The sequence below is a fragment of the Wasmannia auropunctata genome, unplaced genomic scaffold (assembly GCF_000956235.1).
Source record: "Wasmannia auropunctata unplaced genomic scaffold, wasmannia.A_1.0 LD336106.1, whole genome shotgun sequence".
Lineage (NCBI taxonomy): Eukaryota > Metazoa > Arthropoda > Insecta > Hymenoptera > Formicidae > Wasmannia > Wasmannia auropunctata.
This window is the reverse complement of record NW_012026784.1, coordinates 2,986,546-2,997,658: the sequence shown is the minus strand read 5'-3', so window position 1 is coordinate 2,997,658 and position 11,113 is coordinate 2,986,546. Positions and strand designations below refer to the sequence as shown.

General features: G+C 30.5%; 1 pseudogene; it reads left to right on the top strand.

The window, feature by feature from the left end:
* Window positions 1–11,113, top strand: part of LOC105456613 — a 12,723-nt pseudogene that overhangs the window by 1,233 nt on the left and 377 nt on the right.

The window sequence follows — 11,113 nt, the reverse complement described above, 5'->3', positions numbered from 1 at the left end:
TGACAAAGCAATGCTTCGTATCGATTTCTTTCAAAATTTTATTTCTTTAATGGCATTAATCAATGCAGTGAGATCTTTTGCTGGACGATCAGTTTTTCACTTATAAAGTCGCATTCTAATATTTAAAAAAATGTAGAAAAATTATTTAAAAATATCAAAAATGAGTTTGTATGTATTTATATGTGACGTTCAGTGCTTTATTTGTGAACAAGTGTGAAAAAATCCATTAATCAAATTACGCTAATTAAGCTTGTTAAAAAAAATGGCGTAAAAATTTCTCCATGCACCTCGCACCAAAACGCGATTAATCACATGAAAGAGAATAAAAAACCATATCATAACACGCATTACCTGCATCAAATCACGAAAAAATCGCTACTTCACGAAATAAAATGTATGATGCCAATTTTAATAATTATTCACAATTTTTTTGCTTTGTTCTGCCGAGAAAAAATTAACACGTCTATTCAGCTATATATCTCATCAAAAGTGAGCTAATACAATGATAATTTAATGACATAAACGACAACTGTCTAGTGCGACTGCAGCGCTCAAAAAATGTTGTTGACCAAATTACGCTACTTTACGTTACATATTACTTTAAGTATATTATTGTGTATTTTAAAATTTTTTACATTTAAATAATGATTTTACAAATATCTTAATAATATTATTAAACTTAATTAAATTATTTTCTTAGATTAAAAAATCTGATTATCTTAAATATAAAAGTAACATAACAATAAATATTTTCTAGAACTGAAAGAAAAAAAACACTTAATTAAAAATAATTTTTTGACATATATTTTATAATAAGTAAATATTGAACTTAAAAAAAAAACAAAATTGTTTTATTTAATGCAATTTTTGAAAAAATGACATAAGTGTAACACTTAACATAAAGTACATGATTCTCTATGTATTTAAAACATGTTAAATTTTTCAATAAAATATACACTTAAAAGGACATAATATATATTAATAATGTAATAAAATAAGTGCTCAAAATTATTTTTTTAAAGAATGAAATTTAATTAAAAATTATTTACTAAGATAAAAAATTTGATTATTTTGAATTAAAAAATAATTTAACAGTTAATATTTTCTAAAACTAAAAGAAAAAAATACTTGATTAAAAATTATAATTTTTTAACATATTTATAATCTATACATATATAGTAATAAGTAAATGTATGCACTTAAAGAAAAAATTTGTTTTATTCAATGCAATTTAAAAAAAAAAATAGTTAAACTTAGCATAAAGTATATAATTCTCTAGATACATATATAAACACATTAAATTTTTCAATAAATATATACTTGTAGTAGTTAACATATATTATTAATTCAGTAAAATAAGAGTTTAAAAAATATTATGTGGAAACTAAGGAACTTAATTATATTGTTCTTTAAGATTAAAAAATCTGATTATATTGAATATAAAAATAATCTAACACAGAAAGGACCCAAGTGTCCGCCTCCGATTTCGATAAGCTTTTGATATGTTATTCTGCAGATAAAACCAAGAATTAAGCTTCCGCAATTTCGTGCCTATTCGCATTTTTAAGAGGTGAAATATCCTTTAGAAGAAAATCGGTTTTTTTATTTCAATGTGAATATCGTCGAAACTAGAAGAGATAGAAAAAAAATGATCTGATGAAGTTTGGCAATGCTTTCTTTTACAGAAACTGTCAAAATTGTGGGTTCACCGACAATTCACAAATCGTGTTTATCTTATCTTGACAGAATCATTTGGGAGTACCTTTCCATGAGGTAACGGTTATTTTGTGACATTAATCTATGACCAAAACATCATTACCTTTCTCACTACTGCAATTTAATTTTAGAATTTGGTCCTTTAATAAAAGTTTGGACTATGAGATTCGAGAGCAAACATCGATTTTTTAAAAGAACCATTCGAAATCTTCTTAATTTTATTAACGTAGTGAAATCTCTAAGTGACAAACACGAATTTTTTCAAAGTCTGGTACAAAGCGTACGATTGAGAACTGACAGCGATTGGCAACTGACTTGAAAATATACGAACTTAGCCATTTTAACATCGACATGTATGAGGAAAATATTAAAGCAGCCATAAGAAAAATTAATTTACCTGATGACATCTAACAATGTACCAGAGTTAATTTTAAAGGTACAGAATATATAAAAGGCTCTAGTAATATGCCAAGATGGTTACGAGGAAAATATTACTATAGAGAGGATTTCTTTGTTTCTTTGCTCCGTCGAAATACACGTTTATGCTATATTTGAAGTGATAGAGAGTTCTTTTATACCATCCCTTTGAGCTTATGAGCTCGGACGAACAATTGGTTATGAATGCCTTTCCTTGCACGAAATGATAGAATTTAAACCAATGCACATATACAATTTAGAAAACTGCTGTTTGTTAAACCATGCTATGGTTATGATTTGTGTCTCATTATTTCTAATCAAATATGGTATCCGCTGCATGTATTGTGTGTAAAAACATATTCCGTACGAATCTTTATTATATATATTTATCTTTATACAGTTCCCGCTTTTCATTGATTGATTTAAAAATTCCAATTTTAATAAAGTATTTTGAATTTCTTATTTTGTTTATTACTCACATTTATACGCATATGTAAACATTATAAATGAATAAGTTATAAATTATTAATAATTTTTCAGTTTCCACAATGCCTTTATTTAAAATTGAGTCACCTGGTTCCAAAAAAATAATAATAAATGCCGAAAGTATTTCACAAATAATCGAAATTGCAATTAAGAAATTAAATCTTTCTGCTGATGAAATGTATACGGTACATTTATTATTTCTATCATTAAATTTTATGACTGTATTAAGAATTTAAATAAATGAAATTAATGAATAAGTGCAGATAAATTAATACAATTTTTTTTTTATTTTTCTTATATAGCTGGCGTTACAGGAAGATGGACCAGAAATTGATGACGACGAGATCTTAATTCAATTATCACAATTAAGTACTACTCCCATATTGTTAACTATTTTGAGTGAAAACAAAAATTCAAAAAGATATACTCGCAGAAAAAGAAAATGATCAAAATGTTTTAAACAAAATAACTTCAATAAATTTGCCAGGTAATTCATGTAAAATGTTCAATATTTCAATATATTGATTCTTTTAATTTTACTATTTGTATATATTAGTACATATTCAGAAGTTAATATAAATAAGTGGAAGTAAAGCGTAAACAAATTTATTTTGTGAAAATGTTACTCAGATTATACTTTATAATATTTGTCACAGAGCAAGAAGCATCTCCAAGTACTTTAACATCATCGAGGTCAAATGATTCGTTTAGAAAACAGTACGTCCTAAATATAAAAGAAGGCGTGTGGGACAAAGTATCTGATACCAAAGTCACTACTTGCCAAAGAGGCGAAAAATTACTACCTGCACAAAGACAAGCAATAAATCAAGTTGTCGCAGATTATATGATATAAATGTGCTTCCACAAACATCCAGAAGAGTATCTGAAAAAATAGCAAGAAATATTTGCGAGACATATCCACTAACATTTAAAGACATCATCGATAACCAACAATGGGGCAGTGGTGTCGAAACCTTGAGAATGCAAATATATAATTGCGTTCAATATATGAAACATACAAAGAGACATAATAAAAGAGCATTAAATTTGGATAGCGATGATATTGATCAAAAAGAGAGAAGAAAAGAAACTGCCATATTACGGCGTCAGGATGGCTGCGTTGAATACGCGCCTAGATTACCTTCTATGGAAAATTCAAAATCACAGGAAGAAAAATGTTTTTGATTAATGGAACTATTTGCTATTGTAAAAAGAGATACAAAAGAAGTAGGCCAATTGATGATAGAAACGTACCCAACTCAACGAGGCGTCATTAATAAGAAATTGAGAAACATTGAAGAAATCTTATTGTTAGTACAGTGGCCTTTTCTTAAAGAACCTGAATTTATATTGCAGCATAGTTCTATCTTACTGGTAAAAATATTCATAATGTTTGGTCAGACTCGCTTAGCAAGAAAGTTAAACCAATCCGACAATATTTTAAATATATACGGAAAAAAAAATTTCGCTGTAAATAGCTAATCAGGGTTGGTTAAAACTGTGTTTGCTACCGTGACTATACATTTATACACTACAGCAAAATAATTTGCTGTAGTCCTAATACGTAAATAAAGTAGCAAAACATGCATGTCTGTTAGGATCACATCGTATAGCACATAAAAATAATTATCAGAACTAACCTATATCACAGATATACGTTCGATTTATTATTCCGCACACACACAAGCAACGCTGGCGCAAGTGCAGCAGGAAACTAATATTACATGTCTTTCTAGTCTGTTAGATTACAAGTAGCCGGATGCAAGTTTGTATAGTGTTATAGGTTTGTGATTGTGCTAAGCCTTATTGGACTCAATATTTTGTGTCCAATAAGGCTGTGGAAAAGTGTCCACATATTGTGTTATACGTATTTGTGGTTATCCTAGACTCGGTACTTCGGAAAAAATCAAGTGCGATTTCGTAATAACTACTGTAGGCTTTTAGTATTTGTTTAGACGCGAAAACTCATTGTCAGAGGCAGAGGAATATATGTATAATACATATATGCGGAAAGAATAAGTTCTTTGTACAAAGCGTATCATTAGCTCAGCGTTAGCGTACAAGTCTGCCGTTCTAGGGATCTCAGGTTCGAATTTCATAGATGCGTTTTCAAAAATTATAAAACTGCGTAATTGTAATTAATAAAACAGAAAATATGTGAAATAAAGTAAACACAAATTAAACTCTAAAAAATAATAATAATATGTAATCATATAATAAAATAAAAGAAAAAAAATTTTTTTACTGTATTTCGGTTGTCAGTTTAGCTATCTTAAACACACCTTTAGCTACTAGGTATACTTTAGATATAGCAATAGCTTTAACTACTGCAGCTAAGGTATTTGCAACGACAGCAATGTGTCTTCTACATATAAATAGTGTAATTGTGTAATTGTGTCTTCTACATATAAATAGTTCCATACTACAACGAATTGTTGCAATACGTGTTGCTATAGTTGCTAACTGAAGTACGTCTTATAGCTAAATTTTGTGTATTGGGTTGCTAAACTTGTTCAACTAAATAATTTAAGTGTCAGAGCTAAGATATTAGCAGTCCATATTTTACGACGGTAATTTAGTTACCGCATGCAGTTTTTAGTTACGGCAGCTACTTTTTTCCGTGTACTTTTTCTAAAAATATATCTGAGAAAGAGCAAGTGATAATTCGCATTATTAACGAATGTAAAGAGGCTGCACAAGTATCAAAAGAGAATATACCAAAAATACTGGTTATTTTTCTATTATTACTTGAATATTTTGGAGAAAAGACAAACTTTTTATTTAAAATAATTAAGTTAGACTTTCTGCATTTAATGCTTATATTGAAAGTACAAGATAATAAAGATTATATCATTACTATTGCACGGATTGACAAAGCAGACACAGATGTACCAGTAGTTGCAGACTCCGATTACCCTGTTTTAATTATTAGAGGTATTTATTTAATTTCATAAAAAAGCAAATTAATTCATTCAGTAGTTTATTTTTACAAATGTTTGAAAAACCTTTTTTACATTTTACAAAGATATATTAATATAAAAATAAATTTTTAGATTCTGAATAAACTTTGAAATAAAAAAAATTATATATGAATAATATATACCTATGTATATGATATATTTTCTTTTGTATTTTATAGGAAACTCGCTTTACGATTCTAACGCTATATTGTAACGTCGTCATCGAAAAAAAGATAATGATTTTTTGCAATAATGTTTTCCAAGGAATTTTGATCTACTTTTTAGCATATTATGTATTTGGATTTTGTTATCCGAAAGAAGCTGAAAACATTAGAGTTTATCCAAAGGTAATTGAAATTAAATGATTTACTATCACTATGTTTCAATGTACTTCTTTTATAGAGTCTTCTTAAATATTAACCCGTATACTGGTGGAAAAAAAGTGCAAAAAGCAAGTGTAAAGGTAAATAATTAGATACGGATGTATTTGCAAAAGCTACACTGTCCGTATTTTCTGATGCAGATTTCGTGAATGCACAAATTCATTTGGATGAATAACATTAAATATTATTATTATTTTTATTGTTTGATGAATTTATTTGCTTTTTTATATAGCATATAATACCTATGATCTTAATTATCGCCATTATTAATGAAATTTCAATTTTTTACTTGAAATAAAATTAGATAGTGTTTATTAAAAGTGTTTATGTGATTATTCCATGTATTAAAAAAGTAATTTACAAGTACATTAAGTAAAAAAAATCACAAGTATTAAAAGTAATGAGCATGTACATTAAATTTAATAAAAGTATATGCATTAAAAGTAATACACATGTTAATAAAATTTAAGAAATATGCATTAAAAGTATATACATTAAAAGTAATACAGATGTTAATGAAATTTAAGACATTAATAAATAAATATTCATAAACAGCATTTATTATTTTTCATTTACGGGCTTGAACTAAGTTTCCTTTACATGTTAATTAAAAATCATTAGGAAATTTTTAGAAATTTTTTAGTGCAAACAACTTATTGCGGGAACAGTCTGTTCGTATAATCACAGCAGTATAAAATGCTGCCACTATGCGAATGTTAGAATCAGTGCACCGTGATATCGTGTATCAACATCTTGTACTAATAACATCAATCTCACAGAGTACAAAGCTCCGATTATGTTCTCAGAGAGTTCACTTTGCTGAGCTCTTGGGAAGCTTATAAAATTCGACAAACTAAACTTCTAGAGAGTTTGCTTTGCTGAGCTCTCTGAAAGTTTATAAAATTCGAGAAATAAAACTCCCAGCGAGTTCGCTTTGCTGAGCTCTCGGGAAGCTTATAAAATTCAAGAAATCAAACTCCCAGCGAGTTCACTTTGCTGAGCTTGCGGGAAGCTTATAAAATTCGGGAAATAAACTCTCAACAAGTTCACTTTGCTGAGCTCTCGGGAAGCTTATAAAATTCGAGAAATGAAACTCCCAGCGAGTTCACTTTGCTGAGCTTTCGGGAAACTTATAAAATTCGACAAACCAAACTCCTAGAGAGTTTACTTTGCTGAGCTCTCGGAAAGCTTATAAAATTCGACAAACCAAACTTCTAGAGAGTTCACTTTGCTGAGCTCTCTGAAAGCTTATAAAATTCGAGAAATAAAACTCCCAGCGAGTTCGCTTTGCTGAGCTCTCGGAGAGCTTACAAAATTCGACAAATCAAACTCCCAAAGAACTCATTTTTCTGAGCTGGTCTATATATAAAATTCAAAATGAGATTCTATACTACGTATAAATTTATATAAAAAAATACAGTAATATTTAAAAACTAAGATTGTAAGCGATACTGTCTGAAAAAATACGTGATTAATTATTGAAAAGTTTTATTATTCAATCATGTGCGACTGACAAGAGTAACTATTACTACTGACTCTTATTATAGTATTTGTTTAGTTTTAGGCACGAGAATATGTGACGATGCGCCCCCGCCTCGTCATTAGATTCGGGGCCGACCAACCGCCCCTGGCGCTTAGCGTCACAAATCCCACTACGATCACGCGCTCCGAGCGTGATACCAGCGGGCAACCTTCTCTCCGCGCCTTCCCCCGCCGAAGTCTATCGGCGGGGGTATATAAATCGCGGCCGCAGAGCAAGCGGCATCCCAGTCCTGTCCTGAGCCCGCTCTAGCACAGACCACGCTTTCGCCTTCCTGAAGAGAGTTGGGGCGCCCGACTTCTTCGATCGTCCGACCAGGGCGCCTGGTGGACCGTCATTTGACAGCTTCCTGGAGAGAGCCAGGGCGCCTGGCTGCTCCGCTACTCGCCAGACCGGGTCGCCCGGTTGGCCGACCCTTGTACCCTAGGAGAGAGTTGGGGCGCCCGACTTCTCCGCCCTCGCCGGACCGGGGCGCCCGGAAGGCAAGACCCACCGTGTCTGCGACCCAGCTGCGTCTGGGACTCTGCGAGCGACTCCGAACGCCCACTGAAAGGCGTAAAACGCGGCGACTCCGCTGTATCGACCGGACCGTCCCGAGCGCCGGGACGCACCACCGTGCCGACCGAACCGACTCGTCCGATAAGGACTCACCGCCGTACTGACCGAGCCGACTCGTCCGACAAGGACCCCGCTGTACCGTTCAGCGCTTCGCTCGGCACCATATGTAAATAGTGTACATAACATCCTAAGCGTAATAAACTGTGGTTGTCAACGAAGTGGTGTCTCACGCTTTTCTTGCACCCCGGCCCGGCGAGCATAATTCCGAGCAGGAAACGCGTACCGTCACAAATATATAATGAGATATAGATCAGAGATATAGATATATAATGGAAAGAATAAATCCTTTGTATGTACAAAGTATCATTAGCTCAGCGTTAGCGTACAAGTCTGCAGTTCTAGGAATCTCAGGTTTCAAATCTCGATGTTTTCAAAAATTATAAACCTGCGTATAAATTGTAATTAATAAAATAGAAAATATGCACTAATAGTAAACTGTACAAATTAAACTTTAAAAATAATATATATATTAAAAATAAAATTTAAAAAAATTTGTTTTATAATTTTTTTAACAGGGCTGAAGCTTGCAGGGAGCTTTCAAAACATGATTTCTGAGCTCCTTGTGAGCTTAAATAAAGCTTCCTGCGAACTTAATAAAGTTGTCAAGAAGCTTTCAAAAGCGGACATAGGAGCTCCCGCGGGAAGCTCCGTGCGAGTTTTTTTGAAGTTCAAATGAAGCTTACAAAATATTACATGAGCTCCTTGTTAACTCTCCGGGAGTTCCCCGTGCTGTGTGGGGTATCACTGTATCAATCAATACAGTCAATTTTGTAAGTATATTTTTTAAATATTTCAAAAATTTATGTTAATATTTATACTTTTCGTATAATTTAATTTTTAGCTTGTAAAAATAAGTTATTATTTTAAATTCTTATTTATATTTTATATTTTATTACAGTAATGCAGAAAAATCTTTTGGTACTTATTCCTACTACTTTTGTGGAAAAAAATATATTAGTTATTATATATTAAATATATACAAACACGTTTACGTATCACAAAAGATTATATTTCTTCTTGGGTTTTTCACGAAAAATAAAAATATAAAAAGTATAATAATTATATAATATACATTTATTACGTTTAGAGTAAATTAAAATGTTTGTCTTTAATATAACAAATAATGTAATGTTAATAGAGTATGCATACAATAAAGCATTACTATTTTTTAAATATATTTACTATTTTTATTTCTAAAGAAGTTTATATGACTACAATTTATTATTTATAATTTTTCAGAGGCAAAATGTTCAATCCGAGAAATGTAATAGTTGTATTATTTACTGCAACTTTTTTTTAATGTGCCCAAAATTCCCGTTATAAAATCAGAAATGGAAATAAAAAATAAAATTGAAACCATGCTGCAAGAAATGTACCAGAACCAATTTGAAATTGAAGAAGAAGAGTCCTTGGATTTTGAAAATTCTTTCGATATACATATTAATATCTACATAACCACTTTTATGCCAAGCATACTAAAATAAATTTTTAAATTTTCAAGATGAAAATTGAAAATGCGTCAATAATTGTAGTTTTAAAATAAAATCTCTTGAATAAAGTTTAATTTCTAAATCTAGAAGCATGACCATATCCGAAAAATGTTTTATAAAGTTTGTCCATAATCTAAAATTGTACATCTAACGGTTGTCTCTGACCTGTTGTTTCAGCTGGTATAGTTATAGTAACAAAATTATTTACTGATTCCAGTCTATTTCTTGCAATTACATCAGGACAATGACCAGTCCATGAATTCAATAATAGAACTAATTTAGGACCAACATTCGGAAAAAAACTTCCCTCAACCATATTTCAAAATGATTTGACGTTAATTTTCCAGATTTGGAAGCCATAACATAAATATTGTCATGTTTAAACATTGTTTCTTGAACTCTGGGACCAAACTTCCAATAGGTTCTTTCAAAACAATGAAAAGTAGAGATAGTAGTCTCCTGAAATAATTGGTTGTATCGTATAACTATGTGTAGTTGTCGATACCGATGTATTATATATTCTATCTTTTTTGTGCCTTGAATTGCTAAACAACCAGCATGAAGTTCTAATTGAAATCCACTTTGATCAGAATTATATATATTTTCTAATCCATACCGAGTAATATAATATTTAACATTTTCGATAAACCTATTGCTTTCTGTTTCCAGATGTTCTTTTGAGTGAATATTTTTTTTTGTTACAACCTTTGTGATTTTTCGGGATACAATTCTGTGAATTCTTTTAAATTTTCTTACTCAACGAGATGATACTTTAAATTTTGGAACGGGGAAAAATTCTTCTTGCCCATCGAGCAATATCAATATCATGAATAGCGACTCCTCTTTCTAACCTTCTAGAAATTTATTTAATGTGAACGATGAAATTAATTTCAGTTTCTCCAATCTATTTCCAATTCTCCTTATTTGTCCCTTCCATCTTCATAACTGGCGTAGTGATGTTACTTTTTGAAACTTATGTTTTACGTTTTCAAGCGATTTTGGTCTAGTCGTACTGTCAGGTTTCCAATATTCTACGGCTCTTCTTTTATATTTGATTGGTATATTATCATTTATACGTACCATTTCTTTAACATCATACGATTTTTCTTTTCTTTCATTTTCTTTTTCTTCTTGTTCATTCCATTCTTCTTCTTCAATTAATTCCGCTTCTGGAATATCGAAAGAATTTTCAAAATTTAGAGACTCTTTTTCTTCAATTTCAAATTGATTCTAGTACATTTTTTGCAGCATGGTTTCAATTTTATTTTTATTTCCATATCCGATTTTGTAATGGGAGTTTTGGGCACATTTAAAAAAAGTTGTAGTAAATAATACAACTATTACATTTCTCGGATTGAACATTTTTACCTCTGAAAAATAATAAATAATAAATTGTAGTCATATAAACATCTTTAGAAATAAAAATAATAAATATATTTAAAAAATAGTAATGCGATATTGCACGCATACAAGTTATTAACATTACATTATTTATTATGTTAA